The sequence below is a fragment of the Danio rerio genome, chromosome 13, assembly GCF_049306965.1.
Source record: "Danio rerio strain Tuebingen ecotype United States chromosome 13, GRCz12tu, whole genome shotgun sequence".
Classification (NCBI taxonomy): domain Eukaryota; kingdom Metazoa; phylum Chordata; class Actinopteri; order Cypriniformes; family Danionidae; genus Danio; species Danio rerio.
This window is the reverse complement of record NC_133188.1, coordinates 43,459,979-43,480,520: the sequence shown is the minus strand read 5'-3', so window position 1 is coordinate 43,480,520 and position 20,542 is coordinate 43,459,979. Positions and strand designations below refer to the sequence as shown.

At 31.3% G+C, this 20,542-nt stretch overlaps 1 protein-coding gene and 1 long non-coding RNA gene across 2 annotated transcripts in view; one reads left to right on the top strand and one right to left on the bottom strand.

The window, feature by feature from the left end:
• The window catches only part of crtac1b (cartilage acidic protein 1b), a 200,994-nt gene extending 188,250 nt beyond the window's left edge, over positions 1–12,744 (top strand). Inside the window, exon 17 of the transcript XR_012388861.1 lies at positions 10,325–12,744. The gene's annotated coding sequence lies outside the window, so the exon portion shown is untranslated. The remainder of the gene's footprint in view (positions 1–10,324) is intronic.
• LOC137487434 (uncharacterized) lies at positions 280–20,458 on the bottom strand. Its single transcript, XR_011006024.2, has 3 exons — positions 20,362–20,458; positions 2,426–2,499; positions 280–2,332 (listed from the first exon to the last, which is right to left on the bottom strand). It is a non-coding gene; the product is annotated as an uncharacterized lncRNA (long non-coding RNA).
• Positions 20,459–20,542: the final 84 nt, after the last annotated feature.

Here is a 20,542-nt window from a genome sequence, read left to right as displayed (position 1 = left end):
AAGAAATTGAATCAAGTTTTTTATTTATGAAACTTGACTTTTATTCAAGATTTTCTAAATTTTTTTAGATTTTTTCTTGACATTGGTGGAAACCTATGACCCAACCCCCCTTCAGACCATATTATTCATGCACAGACTATATCAGCCTGCTATAATGTTAGACTTTGCATCAAAGCAGGAAAAAAACACTAGCATTAACGTTACCCTTATTATGATGCACTCATTCGGTATAGTAAACTTTAGTTCATGTAACTTTATTTTGAAAAAAGCTCTTTATGTCCACCCTCTTTTTTTTTTCTTTTTTTTTTTTGCTGCCACCATCGTCTCTTGTGTGTGTCACCCACTTTACACCTTATTTTTGCATGGGAAAATTCCCCTGCAGTTTTGATGCTGTTAAATCTGAATGTAGCTACAGCCTCTCACATGACAGCAGGGAAAGGCACAGCCAATCACAACGTTCATATGTGTTTTGGGGCGGTACGACTTTAAGGAGAAAACATGATTTAACCCTTTCTGCATGTCCAGGTTAATGCTGACAGTGCAATTTTACAATTGCAAAGTGGATTTAATCCAGAAGCATTTGTAAAAATGAATGAATGAATAGATTTATTGATGGATTGATAAATTAATTAATGAATGAATAGATGTATTGATGTATTGATGAATGAATGCATGAATGAATGAAAAGATTTGTTGATGAATGAATGAATGAATAAATGAATGAACGGATTTATTGATGGATTTATGAATGAATTAATATATTTATTGATGTATTGATGAATGAATGCATGAATTAATATATTTATGGATGGATGGATGGATGGATGGATGGATGGATTGAATGGATGAATGATTTGCCTTGCCTTGAATGAATGCATAGATTTATTGATGGATAAATGAATGATGGAATGAATGGATGAATGAATAATTAAATGAATAGATGTATTGATGAATTGATGGATGGATGGATGAATAAATGAATGATTGAATTAATAGATATATCAATGAATGGATGAATGAATGAATGAATAAATGAATGAATGATTGAATGGATTAATGAATAACTGAATTTTTAGATTTATTGATGGATGAATGAATGAATAGACTTATTGATGGATTGATGTATGGATGAAGGAATTGCCTTACCTTGCCTTGAATGAATGAATGAATGAATGAATGAATAGACTTGTTGATGGATGGATGGATGGATGAATAAATTGCCTTACCTTGCCTTGAATAAATTAATGAATAGATTTATTGATGGATTGACGAATGGATGGATGGATAAATGAATAATTGTATTTATTAATCGATTGATGAATGAATTAATGAATTTATTGAAGGATTGATGCATAGATAAATGTATGGATGGATTTATTGATGGACTGACGGATGGACGGATGAATGGTTGAATGAATGGATGGATGGATGAATAATTATATTTATTGATGGATTGATGCATGAATTAATGAATGAACTATTGAATGATTAAATGGATATATTTATTGCTGGGTTGATGGATGGTTGGATGGATGAATGAATTGCCTTGCCTTGAATGAAGGAATAGATTTAATGATGAATGAATGAATGAATGAATGAATGAATGAATGAATGAATGAATGAATGAATGAATGAATGAATGAATGAATGAATGAATAAATAAATGAATGAATGAATGAATGGATTTATTGAAAAATTGATGGACAGATGAATGAATGGATAGATTTATTGATGGACTGACGGATGGATGGATAAATGGTTGAATGAATGGATGGATGAATGATTACATTTATTGATGGATTGATGCATGCATGAATGAATTAATGAATGAATTATTAAATAAATGAATGAATAGATTTATTGCTGGATTGATGGATGGATGGATAGATGAATGGATGAAAGAATGTATGAATGAATTGCCTTGCCTTGAATGAAGAAATAAATTTATTGATGGATTGATGAATGAATGAATGAATGAATGAATGAATGAATGAATGAATGAATGAAAATCAGTTTTAACTTTGTGTCTTTTTTTAAAAGCACAGATTATTTCACAAACAAAACTCAGAAAACAGGGATTTATAGTTCTGTTGTGGACACAAGTTCCTTTTTAATTTCTCCTTGAATTTCTTTTAAGCACCATACTCAAATAAAACAGAAAGTGTCGGCCCAAAATTTTATGCCTGATTTGGCAAACTTACCATGAAGCACTAATTGTTTAAAACTTGTACCTTGTAAACACTGCTTTCCCAGCCGACTGAACCCCAGTAGCCAGAAATTGCAGCCAATCACATTGCATCTGCCGATATCTGAACGTATACTGACCAGTTTTCTGTAAGACATGAATTATATGGTTAGTCTGTTGTGTTGAATGGATACTGCTTGTGACTTAAAATGTGCAATTGCAATTTAAAATCTTCCTCACAGCGGCTCTCTGGCTCTGCACCACAGGAAACCGCGTGATCTTCTTTCACCTGGCAGATACAGGAACCTGAAACGCTGCAGGAAACAAAAAATAAAAATAAAAAGATTGACATTAGTAATACAATAGAATGAGGGTGATTGTGTCTGCTGAAGGAAAACAGATGAGATCTGGCAGATCTTTGGGGATCTGTAATTGTTCAACAAACAGGGAGGTTTAATTGCATTACAGCTCATAAGAATATGACAACCAAGTGTAGAATAAGGATTTCTGCCTCAAACAAATGCTTTAAATGCTCAACACCTTTTAAAAAGGACATATGAATTCTGCAGGCGATATATTAAAATGTAAACAACTAAAAATAAACCAAGAGAAAGCAAGAGAGAGAAGGCAAACCCACACATGGGCCAAAGGCTTGTTATTTTGGTTTGCATTAAACCTAGTTAACAAAAGTGATTTTAAAAACAATGCTAAATCCAAAAAGTATTTCCAGAATTATTGATTTTTACACATTTTTACATGTGTATGCGAAATACAAAATACCACCTTTTTTAAATAAAGATATGCAAGGACAGAACAGAAACATATTGCATAAAAGATCAATAAATGTCCAACAAAAAGGTAAAAACAGCCCAAAATAAACAATGAATAAATATATGATGTTTCATGCACTTACTTTGATATAGTAATCAGGTGTAAGATCAAGTTGTCAAAATATTGAGGAATATTTTGTTGATCATAAAAAAGAACTGGCTTGATAGTGGTTTGAGTGCAAAGTATTTATATTTATAATATTGTTTTAATCTATATATAGGAGATTAATCATAAAGTAAACATGTACCGTCAGTAAAAATAAGTATAACAGCGCATATTCCTGTATGAAGTTTTGATTCCAGTGATTCTCTTGAGATTTACACTAACCGGTCACTTTATTAGGTCCCCCAGAGATGGTTGTGCGTGACAATTCCAGTAGATCAGCAGTTTGTGAAATACTGAGACTAGCCCGTCTGGCACCAACAACCATGCCACGTTAAAGGTTATTTAAATCACCTTTCTGCCCAATTCTGATGCTCGGTTTGAACTGTATCAGATCGTCTTGACCATGTCTAAATGCACTGCCATGTGATTCAATTTGAATGCTGCAATAAATATCACAATAAGAACAATTAAAAAAATTCACCATTTTCATGCTTTAAACATAAGGAAATATAACATATATGTCCAGCTGGATCTATAGATACTGTAAAGCTATTTTGCAGGATGACATCATCAGTAAAATTACATTTTATCTGAAAGATCCCACATTTAATTTGACATTTATTAGGTTAAACATTCATTCATTCATTTTCCTTCAGCTTAGCCCCTTTATTTATCAAGGGTCACCAGAGTGGAATGAACTGCCAACTCATCCAGCATATGTTTTATACAGCGGATGCCCTTCCAGCTGCAACCCAGTACTGGAAAACATTCATACACCAGGGGAGTTGCTAGGGTCAAAAGGGATAAGGGGCTTAGGGGCGTTAAGGGGCTTATATCATATCTAAAAAGCTAGTACAATTTACGTTTTTCTGAACAATTTGCATGTATTTACATTGATATGACACACATTTTATTAATTACAGTTATTTTATTTCACCAAAACTACACACAATTTATACTATGAAAACAAATATTAAGCTTCATTAGTAGCAACTATTTAGTTTCGTGAAACGGTTGTATTGTTACAGCAGCTTCAGCTCCTCAAAATAATGAGTGAATGATGACGTGCAGTGGCGAGATTTTTTTTTTTTTAACACTTGCAATGTGACAGCAGTGCCACTCCCACCTGTAGGAAGAAACAAGTACTGCTGAACAGCTCATTTCTGTACAATATACGGAAAATAACTGTACTAGATCAAACCTTTGTTTTCGAGAAAGTAGTGTCGGAAATCTCACCACACACCCTCATTCTCTAGTCCCTAAATTAGTCAATTAGTTTAGTCCACTAGACAGAGTGAATGACCACAAATGACTGAATTCAGACACTGATGAACAGCTGCTGCTAACAAGCACAATCATTGACGGAAAGAACAAGAAAAAAAACTACAGACACAGCCTCACACCAAATCAACCGAATTAAAACAGAGGATTAAACAATTATATATATAAAATAAAATTATAACTATTTCTCTCAAATATAAAAATCATGTCAGAAACATTCACCCCTCCTAAACGTCATTTTGCCTGCTAGAAGAGAGGAATGTGTGAAAGCGGTCAGCGTGGATCAGTATGGATACGGGGCACATGGGTTACACACAGAGTCAATAATGCACATGGTTTGCACTCTAGTGTGCTGGCATACTCTTAGGAAAACTATGAGTCATATGAGAAGAATCTTGAAGAGATTCATGAAGACGAGTCGCCAAGTTTCTTAACACCTCGTGGAGTCGTTTCTCCACATGGGTAACACCACATACTGAGCAAACGCAAACACAGCAGAAGCTATCTGCCCATCAGAAGAAATTGAATGCTGTTTAAGGTCAGACCAAGACTGCATGAGGAAAGAGGAGAAGAACAGTGAAGAAAAACAAATGAATGAAGCAAGAGCTGAGAAGCCAAATGCCAAAACGAGACTACAACCAACATCCAAATATTGCGATTGACTCACTTTCCCTGTCTCTGCTTTTCATTTTCATTTACAGCTTTTGAGAAATAAAGAGACCAGTTCAAAGTTATTATAGATTATTTTTTAGAGTTAAAATAATAATAACACACACACACACAAATAATTGACACAAATACAAATAATTTAAAGGTCTGTAAAAACATATGAACAATGAATATTTGCATTCATTTACATATAAGCATACATGTAGCCTACAGGGATGATGAAAAAGTAATTAGGCATTACATATCTGAAATTAAGTTTACATTTTATTATTTATAGTTCATATGAATATATATAGTCCATATGAAATTTTATTTAGTTATAGCTATTTAAAGATGGTTGCATGTCACTGATGAAAAGATGGCATATGTCAACTGTAGGATGACTGAAATCACCAAATTACCTTAAACAATCTCTAAATGCACTACAGAATGTTACGTTTACACACACACATGAACAAATTGCATGTAAATGCATCAACCTTCACATTCTTGAGTGTTTTTAAAAGGGCTACTTTACTCATATCTTGAGTAACATTTTCAACAGATACTTTACTCTGTTGCACTACATTTCTGGGTAAGTAATGGTACTTGTGTGTGATTTTTCAGTACTCTTTCCACCACTGTTAATAAGTAATATCAAATATTTAGAATTAATAATAACTTTGATGTGGTCTATTGCCTTTTAAGTTTTTTTAAGCACTCTAGCCACTGGAAACTTTAGTTTTGTGCTGTTTATAATTCCTAGTCATTTCTGCTATAGCAAACTGAATGGGAAGTTTTAAAACAATCACAAAAACAAGCGCACTTCCGCATCGCAGAATAAGGGCAATAGACTGACTTGTAAGCAGCCACAATCCGTAGCCGCAGCTCCTAACAGGCCTCCTTTGTCTTTGCCATGACTCTCCACAAACCAACAGCAGAGAGCTTCTGTTTTTCTCCTGTTGAGTTGATTAAAACAGATTTTTTAATGAATCTGGGTTATTAGAATGCTTTTAAAAAGCTTGATATAGAACTTTGGGTTTTTCCATGTACATTAATATGATAGTTTGAAAAGGGTATGAATAAATTTGGACATGCCACGCTTTTTGTTCAGAAGGTAAATAAAAGCGAAGATATATATAGTAATAAGTAAGATAGATAGATAGATAGATAGATAGATAGATAGATAGATAGATAGATAGATAGATAGATAGATAGATAGATAGATAGATAGATAGATAGATAGATAGATAGATAGATAGATAGATAGATAGATAGATAGATAGATAGATAGATAGATAGATAGGTAAGGCATGGATCGATGGCTGTTTTCAAGCTATACTGCGGTTTCAAAAAGTCAAAATTTTCTGCTATACCGTTTCTAAGGCATGACTAAGATTTTTTATTTACATTATATATATATATATATAAACAGACTTCTTCTCATCTGTCTTACTGTATCAGCACTTGTATAGTGTAAGAATTACATTACTGTAATTACTGTACTAAATCACAATTCTTCCATCCATTTTCTGTGCACATTTCGCATGTATTTAATATTATCATAAACCAGGGTTTCCAAATGACATTCCATCGGAATCTGAAAATATTTAGGAAATACACACAACGTCCCAACAGATCAATCCTTCACTCTTTTACGCTACAGTTAGCGTGTTGCCTCTGCCTTATAATAGCAAACTAACCTACCAAACAAATGACAGTTTACGTTGGCCAAAATACCTAATAGTCTAGCATGTGTCAAATGATTAATGCCAAACCGTGAATAATTATGAACGTCTCAGCCTTCTCTTCACATGGCAAGTGTCAGAGTGTTAAAACAAAACGGGTATTCAGACAATTCCAGACTTTCCTCAACTGTCTCGCTGGCAAATCCTTTTCTGGAGAATGAAGCTTTTAAACATGCTGACTTGAATTTCCTCCAGAGGATTTTCTTAATCATCTTTTGTGCCCAGCAACGTTGCCCGTAGCTCAGCTGCCATAACAGTCTATTACTGCAAGGGGGTCCAGAGAGGGCTTAAAGGGTGCTGTTAGAGATGTTAGCTATTCAGAAACTCCACCAAAAGACTTTAACACTAGTCTTAGTACTTCCTTCGCTTCCATTCATAGGCATGCTGTGGGAGAGAAGAAAAGCAAACGCATGCCAAAAGGTTTCGACTTGTGCTTGCATACCAACGTTTGGTGAACTCTGATCTGCAAATGTGCATAATGAAAAGACATAGGATGCAAATGTCACAAACTGACCTCTAAGCTCTATAAATGCCGCAGGAGTGAGTTTTTGTCAAACCTCTGAACTGAAAGGTTAACTTGTTTAGCACCTACTTACGTCATATTAACCATATTCATTATTTATATTCCAAATCATATTCAAAAAGGATTTCTAGATATAAAACATGGTGATAATCACATGTTAAAGAGCCCCTATTATTTATTAAAAATGTCATATTTTGGTTTTGGGGGGTGTCCAACAACTATATGTATGTACACTCTCAGAAATAAAGGTACACAAGTTGTCACTGGGGTTGTACTTTTTCAAAAGGTACACATTTGTACGTAAAGGGTCCCCTCAAAAGTATATATTAGTGCCTAAAAATTTTAAGACGAACATTTTTGTACTTTTAAGGTACTAATATGTACCCTTGAGGTATTAATATGGACATTTTTTTTTACAAATTTGTACCTTTTGAAAAGATACCACCCCACTGACAACTTGCGTACCTTTATTTCTGAGAATGTAGGATCAAAAAACACTTTCATTTTCTTATATTATGCATTTATTTTACCTAATTATCCCAACAACTCACATATGATTCGTTCAAGCGATTGATTTGCGGGATGCTAATCTGCGTTGATTGGTCTGATGACACTGTTTATTGTGATAATATTTTTTTTCTTCTGTATATAATCTTATTTGTTTTATTTCGGCTAGAATAAAAACAGATTTTAATAATAATAATAATAATTATAATAAAAACATTTTAAGGTCAAAAATTATTAGCCCCTTTAAGCTACATTTGTTTTCGATAGTCCACAGAACAAACCATCGCTATAAAATAACTTGCCTAATTACCCTAACCTGCCTAGTTAACCTAATTAACCCAGTTAAGCCTTTAAATGTCACTTTAAGCTGTATCAAAGTGTCTTAAAAATTTCTAAAATATTGTTGGATAGCAATGTACTTTTGAGGCTGTTAGCCGAGAAAGTAGCTGTTTAGATTGCAACTATGCAGTTTATTTATAAGGCTAGTGTCTATTTTAAATATTTTTATTGAATTCTGGAGATACAGTGCATCAGCCTGTCATACTAAGCAGAGCAAAGACGGTTGACATTGTCTATCCACAAAATAAAAAAGCCCTAATTTCTAACTACAGCTGATCAAATCATTATTAAACTGGTAAGTGACTTTCTAAGTCGATCTCTCTATTTTGTATGTTGTAGTGCTTTTTTTATACCATAGTAATTGTAGCGTATTGAGTGTGAGATAGGACTCACATATCAGGAATGTATGTTTGTGCTGGCCACTCTTTGTATAACCCTGAGTTACTTTCTGGTTGGTCATCTGTTTTTGATGAGTCTCCTGTTTTCGTTAATGCAGACTAGTTCAATAAAAAGAAAGAAAGAAGAAATGTCTGCATATGTTTAACGTTTTTCCTTATCGCAAACACAACAGTAATCTGGTAGTGTTTGCATTGCTTCTGCTTTTTTGGGATTAATTATTGTGATATCCCGATTGCAACAGAGAATACTTGGAAATGTCTCTAGACTGATGGCATTTGATGCTGTTCAGCCTTATGATCTTAAAATGTGAGCAAAGTCACATATTCTGTCATCAGTTTATACATTACGCTAGAGAATCATTCAAATACTAGCTCTAAAGTGACGTTGGTGAAATAGCAACGGTTTCTGCTGTTCTGACGTCAGCTGCTGATGTGAATTAATGGCAAAAGAAAGTAGTTCCTCATACAAAAGGGTTTTTAGACTTTCCATGTTCTTCCTGATTATTTTTTATACACACAACTATGCCATCGAACTGTTGTATAAATGCAATATCACACTCGTAGCAGTGCGATGTAACATATTTATTGTTATACAAAATATAGAGAGGTACACTCTGAATTCAAAGAAAAATAGTTTGAGAATTCTGAGGAAAAATGTCAAACTTGATATGTCTGTTTTGAATAAAAACATTTGAACATTATGTTTTTTGAACTTAAAATTTCTACTTCAAAATTTTGAGATGTATATTTTAAATTCCTCAAAAAATCCAAATACAAAATATGAAGTTTGCGTTTTTTGATTTTACAGTTTATACCTCAGAATCTTGAGGGAAAATGTCAAAATAAAAATAAAATAAAATAAAAGATTAATGATAATTATGTCATCAAAACTGTGAGAAACATTTATTAATATACTGCACTTTCCACAGACAAGAAGGCACAAAGTGTTTAACAGTAAAATAATACATAAAAAAAGTACATAAATGTATAAATAAACAAATAAATAAATATAAATTTGACAATTTATTTTAAATAAACTAACTGAGATACATTTACTTAAAAAGCAAAATTTCGTATGATAGTACGTCTTTTTTTTTTTTTTTTAATTCTCAAAATTTAAAAAAGAAAAATACTGTTTAATTCTGGGGGAGTACCCAACAGACAGATTCATTTTTTACAACCAAATAAAATGATCTAAAATAAAATGTACAAAAATGCATACTTCTTTTTTATTTTCAAAAAGCAAGCCATCATTAATCTTTTATATTATGCTTTGACTTCATAGTGATACTGTATACATGTCTACTTATAAACAAGAATTGGATTCTTTGTAGTCCAAAATTGGAGACCAAAGACATGCGCTATAGGTGAATTAGGTTAGCTAAATTGTCCGTAGTGTATGTGTGTGTGAATGAGAGTGTATGGGTGTTTCCCAGTGATGGGTTGCAGCTGGAAGGGCATCCACTGGGTAAAACATATTCTAGATAAGTTGGCGGTTCATTCTGCTGCGGCATTCCTAAAGGGAATAAGCCAAAAAGAAAAAGAATGAATGAATAAATGATTTAGCAGAACATAACTAACATGAACAAAGACTGTGATAAATGTATTTGTTGATAGATTTGTAATAAATCACTGTTTTTTTATGTTAGTAAATGCATTAACTAATACAACCTTATTGAGTGTTAGGAAATAAATCTTTTATCATTATCAATTTCTTGAACACACATATTCTACTCTTTGTTTTGCTTTCTTTCAAAAGTCTCATGTGGCACGTCGGTGGAAGTTTCACATCATCGCCTCCATGTGCATACGGACCCCCAGGATGCCCGGACCCCTCGCTCCTCAGCACAACCTGGCTTTGAGGGCCCTTTATTCTCTCGTCTGTCCCTTTGAATTCTGCTCCATGACCACAATCTTTTCAAGGGTCTCTTAAAGAGCCGCCAGTGATTGGGGGAAGCACAATCCAAGCTGAAGTGCGTTTCCCTCAAGCACGGCGGACTCACAAGTGTGGCGTCCCTTCAGTCATGCCAATACAGTCAAAATGTGATCTCGCATTTCCAGCAATAACAAATAAATTGTCTCACAGCGCGGTGTGTCCAAGCGGTTTCCGTGGAAGCCTTTTGCCAGTCAAAGTACTTATTTTGGGGTCTATCCCGAGTCCAATCTGTGGTAAGAAATGCACCTCTGTGTTTCGTCACATTTCAGCGACTTGGTGAATTTTATAACAAACTTCACTATTGATACTGCAGCAAAATGCATGTCTGGATTCAATGCTCTGAGTGCAAATGGAAGCTGAAAATCATTAGAAGCTGTATAGAAAGGCAAAGGTAATATTACTATTTTATCTCATGCTTTGACTTTATGATGTAAATAATAAATGTACTTTATAACAGGCCCATAGCCAGCCTGGTGAAAGGGGTGGTTTTTTTTCTCAAAAAGTAGACTTTTTGTGAGTTATTCGCTTAGTTTTCTATTTAATTCTGAGATTTAAAAACTGCATTTTAGTGACATTTTAAGCACTATTTTTAGCTGGAGTAGCTTGTCAGATGGTCTTCATGACCACACTTTTTAATGCACAACCAAACATAATGGGCTCTATTTTAACAATCAGCGCAAAGTCTAAAGCGCATTGTGCAAAAGCATTAAGGACATGCCTGAATCCACTTTTGCTACTTTAAGGATGGAAAAATATAGTTTTCGCAGTGGCGCATGGTCTAACAGGGTTGAGCTTATTCTCTTAATGAGTTATGGGTGTGTTTTGAGAATAAACTTATGAGAGTCTCATCTCCCATTGCCTTTTAAAGTCAGTTGCATCACACCATGGCACATTTGCTATTTACATGGCGGACTTTGTAAGTGCAAAACTGAAAGCTTCACTAGCAAGAAAACAGGTAAACAGACCATTTGCAGCGTGAGGATAAAGAACAAGCCTCCTCCATTCGGCCTCTTTACTTTCTCTTTCACGAACAAAGAAGCGGTGTTGTATGCACTCCACTGAAGACATCTATTAGCCTACATATTTAATTTAATTTGTTAAGCGCAAAGATTTGTTTCAAAACTATTCCTAAATTCAGTTCTTATTTCCAGCAAACAAATAAATGAACAACAATAACAAAATGTGGTAAAAAAAACTGAGTTATATCTAAACACACCTGCTATTCTTAAGCCCCTTATGGTTAAAAGTCTGACTGGTGGACAAATTTAAACTTGTTTTTAATAAAACAATTATAAATGTGCATATAATAAATAATACTATTATTACTACTACTACTACTACTACTACTAATAATAATAATAACATTATACAAAAGCAAGTTGTTGAATAAACTGAAAAAAGCCCCCTGAGATGATGAAGGCGTGGAGGAAGTAGATTTTATATTTATGTAGAACATATTAATTTTTGTAATATTTAAACCCTTGTTTTTTTTTTTGTTTTTTTTTTCATTTGTAAAGATATTTGCGTATTGCCGCACACCCTGTGTATATATTAAGCAATGTGTAGATGTTCAAGGCACACAACTAACAGGCTCTGCGCTTGACTTTAGACCTGCTTTCAGCTGGGCTATAACACAGTCTGATTTAATTCCTCAAAATAGCAACGTGCCAACAATTTGCCTTAACACACCTCTTTTTTAGTCTGGAACACCCATGAGTCCACAAAGTGGCACAAATGGATTTGCTATTTAAACAATGTGGGGCAAATCGGGAAAATTAGGGTTGCGCATCTGAAAATAGCCAAACGAGGCAAACACGTCTTGCATCTTATTGCGCCGGGTATATGATAGGGCCCTCAGAATAAAAAAAACATGTAAATAACAATAGAAACTACATCATACAGTATATCATTAGAAAACAAAAATAGAAATCTGTTAAAGTTTTAAGTTAAAAACTGTAGTCTCTCATGAAAAATGATTGCTTGGTTGGTCAAAACTGATTAGCTGAAGTCACATCACTTGATCTTAAATGGGTCATTTTCACAATATATGATGGCGTAGTAGTCAAAATAGGACAAATGAGCTCATGCATGGGATAAAATATGAACCTTTGTCAGTGAGGGGTGGGTCTATCGAACCACCTGAACCCCCCTGGCTACAAGGATGTATACTGTAAACAAGGCTTAAATTTAATTTTAGTCTACTTGCAGAAGCATTTATTTGATCAAAATTACAATAAAACATTAAAACTGACTTTTAATTTCATTTATTTCTGGATTGTATATTTTGTTGTGTTTTCTATTTAAAAATACTTCTTTAAACATTAACTTAAACAGCTACATTTTTTTATGATAGTACATCTTTTTTACAATTCTCAAAATTTTGTGATAAGAAAAACAACATTTAATTCTGAGAGGAGTTTTTACCCTAAAGACTAATAAATAATAATAAATTAATTTAGAGTAATAAATACTAATAATATTTTGAACAAACATATAAAATAAAATGATCTAAAATAATGTACAATATTTAGATTTTTTTTTTCAGAAAGCAAGACATCATTGCCCTTTTATATCATGCTTTGACTTCATGAAGATATACGTGTGTAAACAAGAATTAGATTTAATAACTACATTAAAATATATTTACTTAAACAGCTAAATTTCTTATGATAGTACGTCTTTTTGAAATGCTCAAAATTTAGTGATGAGAAAAATATAATTAATTCTAAAGGGGAAATTTTTACTCACAGGCAGAATAATAAATAGTAATAAAGTTTGAACAAACAATCAAATAAAATGATCTAAAAATAGAATGTTTTAAAATGCATAATTTGGATTTATTTTCAGAAAGCGAGGCATCATTAATGTTTTATGTCATGCTTTGACTTCATGATGATATGCGTGTCTGCTTTATAAACAATATGTAAAAATAGTAATTTTGCTGAACATCTAAGCAACTGAAGCAAGATCGTGATGTTTTGCACACACTGAAAAAAGAAGAAAAACTTTTTTTTTCCTGCATTGCATATGTATTAGTGTTTTCTATTTAAATATAAATAAATGAAGATAGATTAAATAAAAAGCTAAATTACTTATGAAAATACGTCTTTTTTTTTTTTTAATTCCAAAAAATCATTAAGAAAAATAAGGGTTAATTCTGGGGAGAGATCTTTTTTTTTTTACCCTTTAATAAAGTTATCTAAAATAAAATATATTTAAAAAATATATATTTTTTGATCATTTTAGAAAGCAATAATGTAATTATACTAATAACAATTATAATAAAAATAACTTAATAAATAAATGAAGATAAATTACTTAAAAAGCAAATTTACTTATGATAGCATGTCTCGTTTTGTGGAAATGTTCAAAATTTTGTGATAAAAATATTAGAGATCATTTTTTTTTTTCTACCCTATGGAGAGATTTGTTTTTTTTTTTAAGCGTAAACAAACAATCAAAATAAATAAAAAATAATTCAACTTTTTTTATTTTAGAAAATTATTTTATTATTTAGAAATTGATAGTAAATTTCAAATAACAGGTAAGAACACTGTAAGATACTGAATTAAACCAGCAATTTTGAAGAAAAAGCCTGAGAGAGTGTGATCTTATAAACCATTGGAGTATTATCTTATAAAACAATCCTGCAATAATACATATTATTGTTGAATAATACTAAATGATCAACTCATGCAGTGCATCTTTACATATAAAAGAGATCTGATATTTGTATTAATCGACAAAAATACCAAGTAATAAAATCCCTTTTTCTTGCAGTGCAAAGGAGTTCACATAAACACAAACTCTCCCTATTAGATTAGTGACCCAGATAGTCATTTTTTTCAAATTCATTTTATGACACAATGCCTCTTTGTCTTAAATTTGTCTAAAGCACAGAACAAAACTGTTTATCGCCACGCTTCAAATTAGTTCCTGAATCCCAGATTTTCAACGTGGACGCCGAAATCCGTCAAATCCAGAAACTCCAATAGTTTTCAGATGTATAAACATTTTATGCTTATTATCTGCGTCTGAAAATGTTCCCCGAATACTCAAAACACATTGCGTCATTTCTCTGACATTTCACTATTTTGCATCAGGGGAAAAAAGCAAACTATAAAGTCTCTTGTATAGTTGCGAGTCGTATATGAATTAAGTTTTTAACAGATTAACACTCATCCTGCCAGGATTTGCGCATATCAATAAAATAAATAAATAAATAAATGAAACTGCCGAAAGCAGAAAGCATCTCAAACAATCTCCACGGATATTATTGTTCCCATCCTAAACAAAGTGGCCCCGTTTGCACCAATATTTCCATTGTTCCAACGTTTACATTTTCTCTTTAAAATAACATTTGCTATGAAGAAACAAACATCCCGTGCCCTCATTTGACCAGAGCGTTCATCAAGAGTTTAGCGAACATATCTGGGCACCGGGCCACTTCTCTAGCACCCCGAAACCAACCCTTTTTAATAGGCACTTCAAATGCTTTCTTTTTAAGCGCTTGGCTGCAAAGTGCACTTCCAGCAGGGCTTGAACTTAATCTCTAAATGCAGAGCCAATCACAAAGCTGGAGAAAGTTGAAGTGTAGAGTTGAATAGCCAATTAACACAGTCCTGCATGCTGATGAAGAGCTCGCCTTTCACTGAACTACAATGGAAAGCATGTCCGGCTAATGAGAAACTGCTCACACAGCACTTTTTCCATCTCACAGGAAAACTATATACTATAGTTTAGTCCTTATTATAGTATTTTAGAATATAGTTAAGTTTGGCTATTTGTTTCCTTAGAAAACATTTAGAAAAAGGAGAACACACCATGGTAGTTGAATTCTCCTTTTTCTAAATGTTTTCTAAGGAAACAAATAGCCAAACTTACCTATAAGACCTTATTAGTCACTGTTAAATGTTCTAATATTTCTAAATGCCTTTATTCATTTTTTTAACACAACTGTTGTTATGTTGTAATTTTTTGGGTCAAATACGTTAGATCAGATCCTTTAGATATTATTAATATAATATATTTTGAGCTGTTTTAAAAATAACTTTTGAATTGTTTAAAATAACATGAACTAAGATTAAAGAATGGTTGAGAAGTATCTTCAAATTTTTTCCTCGTGTTATTATAGTCGACCAATGTGAACAAAGGGAATATTAAGTTCAATATAAATTATTTTAAGTTGTTTCAATAAATAATTAAATTATAAATAATAATAATAATAATAAAACAATAAAATGTATAGTAATAATGATAATAAAATAGTAATAAAACAGTAAAATGTATAATAATAATAATAATAATAAACAATAAAATGTCTAAAATGTATAATAATAACATTAATAATGTTATTAATAATAATAATAATAATAATGATGATGATGATGATGATGATGATGATAAAAATAAAATAATAAAACAAAAAGATGTATTATGATAATACAAATTTATTAATTAGAAAATGATAACATGTCTGAAGTATTAGTAAATTAATAGTTTATAATGATGATGATGATGATGATAATAATATTAATAATAATAATAAATTAATTAGTAAAAAAATATTAAAAATGTATAATAATAATAATAATAACAATAATACATTATTAATTAGAAAACGATAAAATATAACATGTCTGAAGTATCAGTAAATTAATTGTTTATAATATTAATGATGATGATACTAACAATAATAATAATAATAATACATTTTATACAATAATACAAACAATAAAATGAATAAATAGAATAAAATGCATAATAATAATAATAATATTAATAATAATAATAATAATAGGAAAAAGAAGAATAGTAGTAGTAATAATAATAATAATAATTAATATTATTATTATTATAATTAGTAAATAATAAAAACAATAAAATATCTGAAGTATCAGCTAATTAATTGTTTATAATAATAATAATAATAATAATAATAATAATAATAATAATAATAATAATAATAATAATAATAATATTAATAATAATAATAATAATAATAATAATAATAATAATTATTATTATTATTATTATTATTATTATTATTATTATTATTATTAGGTACTGCAAATAAATAGACAAATGATAAGTATTGTTATTATTTAAAAAGTAAATGAGCATTTGCATAATGAATGTTTCTCTTAATATTATTAAAAAAATAAAATAATAATAAAAACATTGAAAAAATAATAATACATTTGCTGATATTAAAACCCAAAACCACTGCCACTTTGTCTTTATTGAAGTACTATAAAGTGATATATTGTTCTTAATTTGTTACACATCTTTTTCGATTTACTGCCACAAAATGTTATCGCAATTTTCCAACTCAGCTTTTTGTGGATCTCTCGGTATTATGTGCTGATTTTCTGAAATGCCTCATGGATGCAAAAAAATCATCAGAATATTTTCCCCCGTAACATTCCTCATCATCACTATAATCTTATTTATATCCGCTGCGGCGATTATTGATTTCTAAAGAGCGTAAAATTGAGCCTCTTTCAGTCTTTGACACAATCTGGGCAGCACACAACAGGACTGAACCAGTTTCAATTTACAGTGATTATAGATCAGCCCCACAGAAATCAGTTCTGGCAGGAACATTTATGAACTTTGTAAAGTAGCTGAAAAAAATGGAGTACTATAAGACAGAACTTCAATAAGCTTTCTTCAAATACAAGGATTTCTGTATTTATGCAGTGATGTGACATCCTCTGCCAGCTTGTAAAATGGAAGAAGTAAACAGTCAAAGAGCCTGCTAACCGCACGCTGTTAGCTTTCGAGATTTACTGTAACCACCGTTTGCTGTGTCATTTGTATGCAGTCCATTGAGCTCTATTTCTGGCCTGTTTCCTTCTTCTCTCCAATGCACTGTAATGTCTAAAGATATACCAGCGGTCAAAATAATCAGAAAAGAATATCGGTTTGGTATAAGGATTATTATTATTTTTTTTTTGTTTTGAAGAAGTTTGAAGAAGTCTACTTGCAGAGGCTGCATTTATTTGATCGTATACAATGAAATATTATAAACAATATTGTATACTTTACATTTATTTATGCACTGTAAAAAATATCCTATTATTCCCCCACAGTCCAAAAACATGCGCTATAAAAGAATTGGATAAACTAAACTGGCCATAGTGTATGAGTGTGAGTGAGTGTGTATGGGTGTTTCCCAGTGTTGGGTTGCGGCTGGAAGGGCATCCACTGCGTAATACATATTCCGTAATAGTTGGCAGTTCATTTCGCTGTGGTGACCACTGAAAAATAAGGCACTAAGACTAAGAAAAATGATTGAATAAATAAATGAAGGATTCACAGGTTGTTTTACGTTCATTTGGGGTTATGAATTGAATTATAGGAGCTGAATCTCTGTCAAATTCAACTCTCCAGTTTAACAAAGTGACTTGTTTTAACATTTTAGTAGTTTGAAACAATATATTGTATAATAAATAATATACAGAGAATTGAGTCTGTAAAATAACAGATAAAGTACTGGCAGTTTATTAACATATTTTTATAACTTTACAGCACCAATCCAGACAATATATCTTTTTAAATTATTAAAAATGTCAATAAACTCTTTCAAACTTTTCAACTTCTAAAGTGGAAAGGTCAAGGTCCCATATTGTAATCCGAAAGCATAAATTAAATAAAAAAGATAATAATAATAATAATAAAATAATAATAATAATAATAATAATAATAATAATAATAATAATAATAATAATAATAATAATAACAATAATAATAATAACAACAATAATAATAATAATAATAATAATAATAATAATAATAATAATAATAATAATAATAATAATAAACATGAATCACCAAATATGGAAAACATTATTTCAGTATGTGATTCAAAGCTGAATTTACTTAAGTCTTCAATTTCACACAAATGTTCAGCAATCATATATATCTTATTTTACATTAAGTTATTATTGGTGTACAGTCATTATTGATGATTCTTATATCAATGATTCTTATATTAAAAGAATTACCATTGCTGTATTTTGTGGAAGCTATGATACATTTTACTCTCCAATTTCTGATAAACAGAAAGAATATTTTTTTTTCAACACATTTCTAAACATATTAGTTTTAATAACTCATCTCTAATAACTGATTTATTTTATCTTTGCCATGTGGACAGTAAATAATACTTTAAGATACATATTCTATACAACTTAAAGTGACATTTAAAGGCTTATCTAGGTTAATTAGGTTAACTAGGCAGGTTACGGTAATTAGGCAAGTTATTTTATAACGGTGGTTTGTTCTGTGGACTATCAAAAAAAATTTGCTTAAAGGGGCTAATAATTTTGCCCCTAAAATGATGTTTAAAAACTTTAAAACTGCTTTTATTCTAGCTGAAATAAAACAACTAAGACTTTCTCCAGAAGAAAAAATATTATCTGTAAAAATGTCCTTGCTCTGTTAAACATCATTTGGGAAAAAATTTAAAAAGAAAGGAAAAAATCAATGGGGGGCTAATAATTTTAACTTAAACTATTTATTTATTTATTTATTTATTTATTTATTTATTTTACTTCATCAAAGAATCTGCAACTTGAAAATGTATCATAGCTTCCACAAAATGAAGCCTCCGTTATATATTATACTGTATATATTATTATACTGTATACTACCGGTCAAAAGTTTGGGGTCAGTAGGATTTTTAAAAGTTTTAAAACAAGTTTCTTCTGCTTACCATGGCTGCGTTTATTTAATCAAAAATACAGAGCAAATTGTAAAATTGTAAAATGTTATTGCACTATAAAAATAACTGTTTAACAGTTTAATTTGATAATTTTTTCAAAGACATATTTTCAGCTTCATTACTTGTCCTCGGAGTCACATGATCCTTCAGAAATTACTCTAATATTAATTATTGTTGTTGTTGTTGTTTTATTATTATTATTATTATTATTATTATTATTATTAATGATAACAGTAACAAAAGCAACAATGACTGGAGTAATATTTTCATTTTTAACTACATACAATAAGCAATAAATTAACAATTTAACTTTTATTTTATTTTATTTTTTATTTTTATTATTATTTTTTTTACATTTAATAAATGCCGCCTTGATGAACAGAATAATTTTCTTTACCTGTATATATCTCAAATGTCTTTATTTTCACTATTTACCAAGTTATGAGTCTGTGATGGATAAAAATAAATAGATTTTTAAATGCACTTGTGGATGGTAAGAATCTCAAAAATGTTTTAAACCACTTGAAGGTGAATAGTTATGCACATTTGTGAGATATATCTCTTTAAGTTGTTATTTATATATAAAAAAGGAAAACACACTGAATGCTGCGTTCCACACAATTCCTTCATGTTGTCCCAGCATAAATTGATTAGGTTAACTGTTTTTACAAACTTAAGTGGACTGAACATAAAACAATTAGGTAAAAACTCAAGAATTGTGTTGATTCAGCTCATTCGAAAAAAAAAAAGTAGTTTGAACAAGCAGCAAAAATATTTTTTTGAGTTCATTCAGTTCATATGAGATATGAGCAAAATCTGTTTTACTTTAGATAACCAACACAGACAATGTCTTATTTCACTTAGCAGAAACAAACAATCACATTCGCCGCACAAAAATAAAACAGACAAACACAAAAGTGCTAACAGATAAAGATCTGTCAGTGTCAGTTCTCAATTTGTGTGGCTGTAATATGGCAGCACGGCCCCCTGCTGCTGGCTGTCTGTGGGCTGAATTCTGGGCCTCACAGTGTGACAGCGAATGATAGAAGGAGACAGAGAGAGAGAAAGCTGGCCTCCATTCACATCCAGCGGCAGCATTAGCATATCTTAAACAGCACAGCACAGCCCTGACCTGAATGTTGTTCTGATCATTTCCTAATCAAGCAGAATGTGAAAGGCCAGAGCACAAGACGAGAGTGGAAAACCACAGTGTGTCCTAAAGAGAAACTGAATGACTGCTTGGTCTGCCTGCTAAAGAGTCTGCGAGGGGGGTGGGCTGCAGGGGTCCCGCCCACTGCGCTGCCGTTGGATGA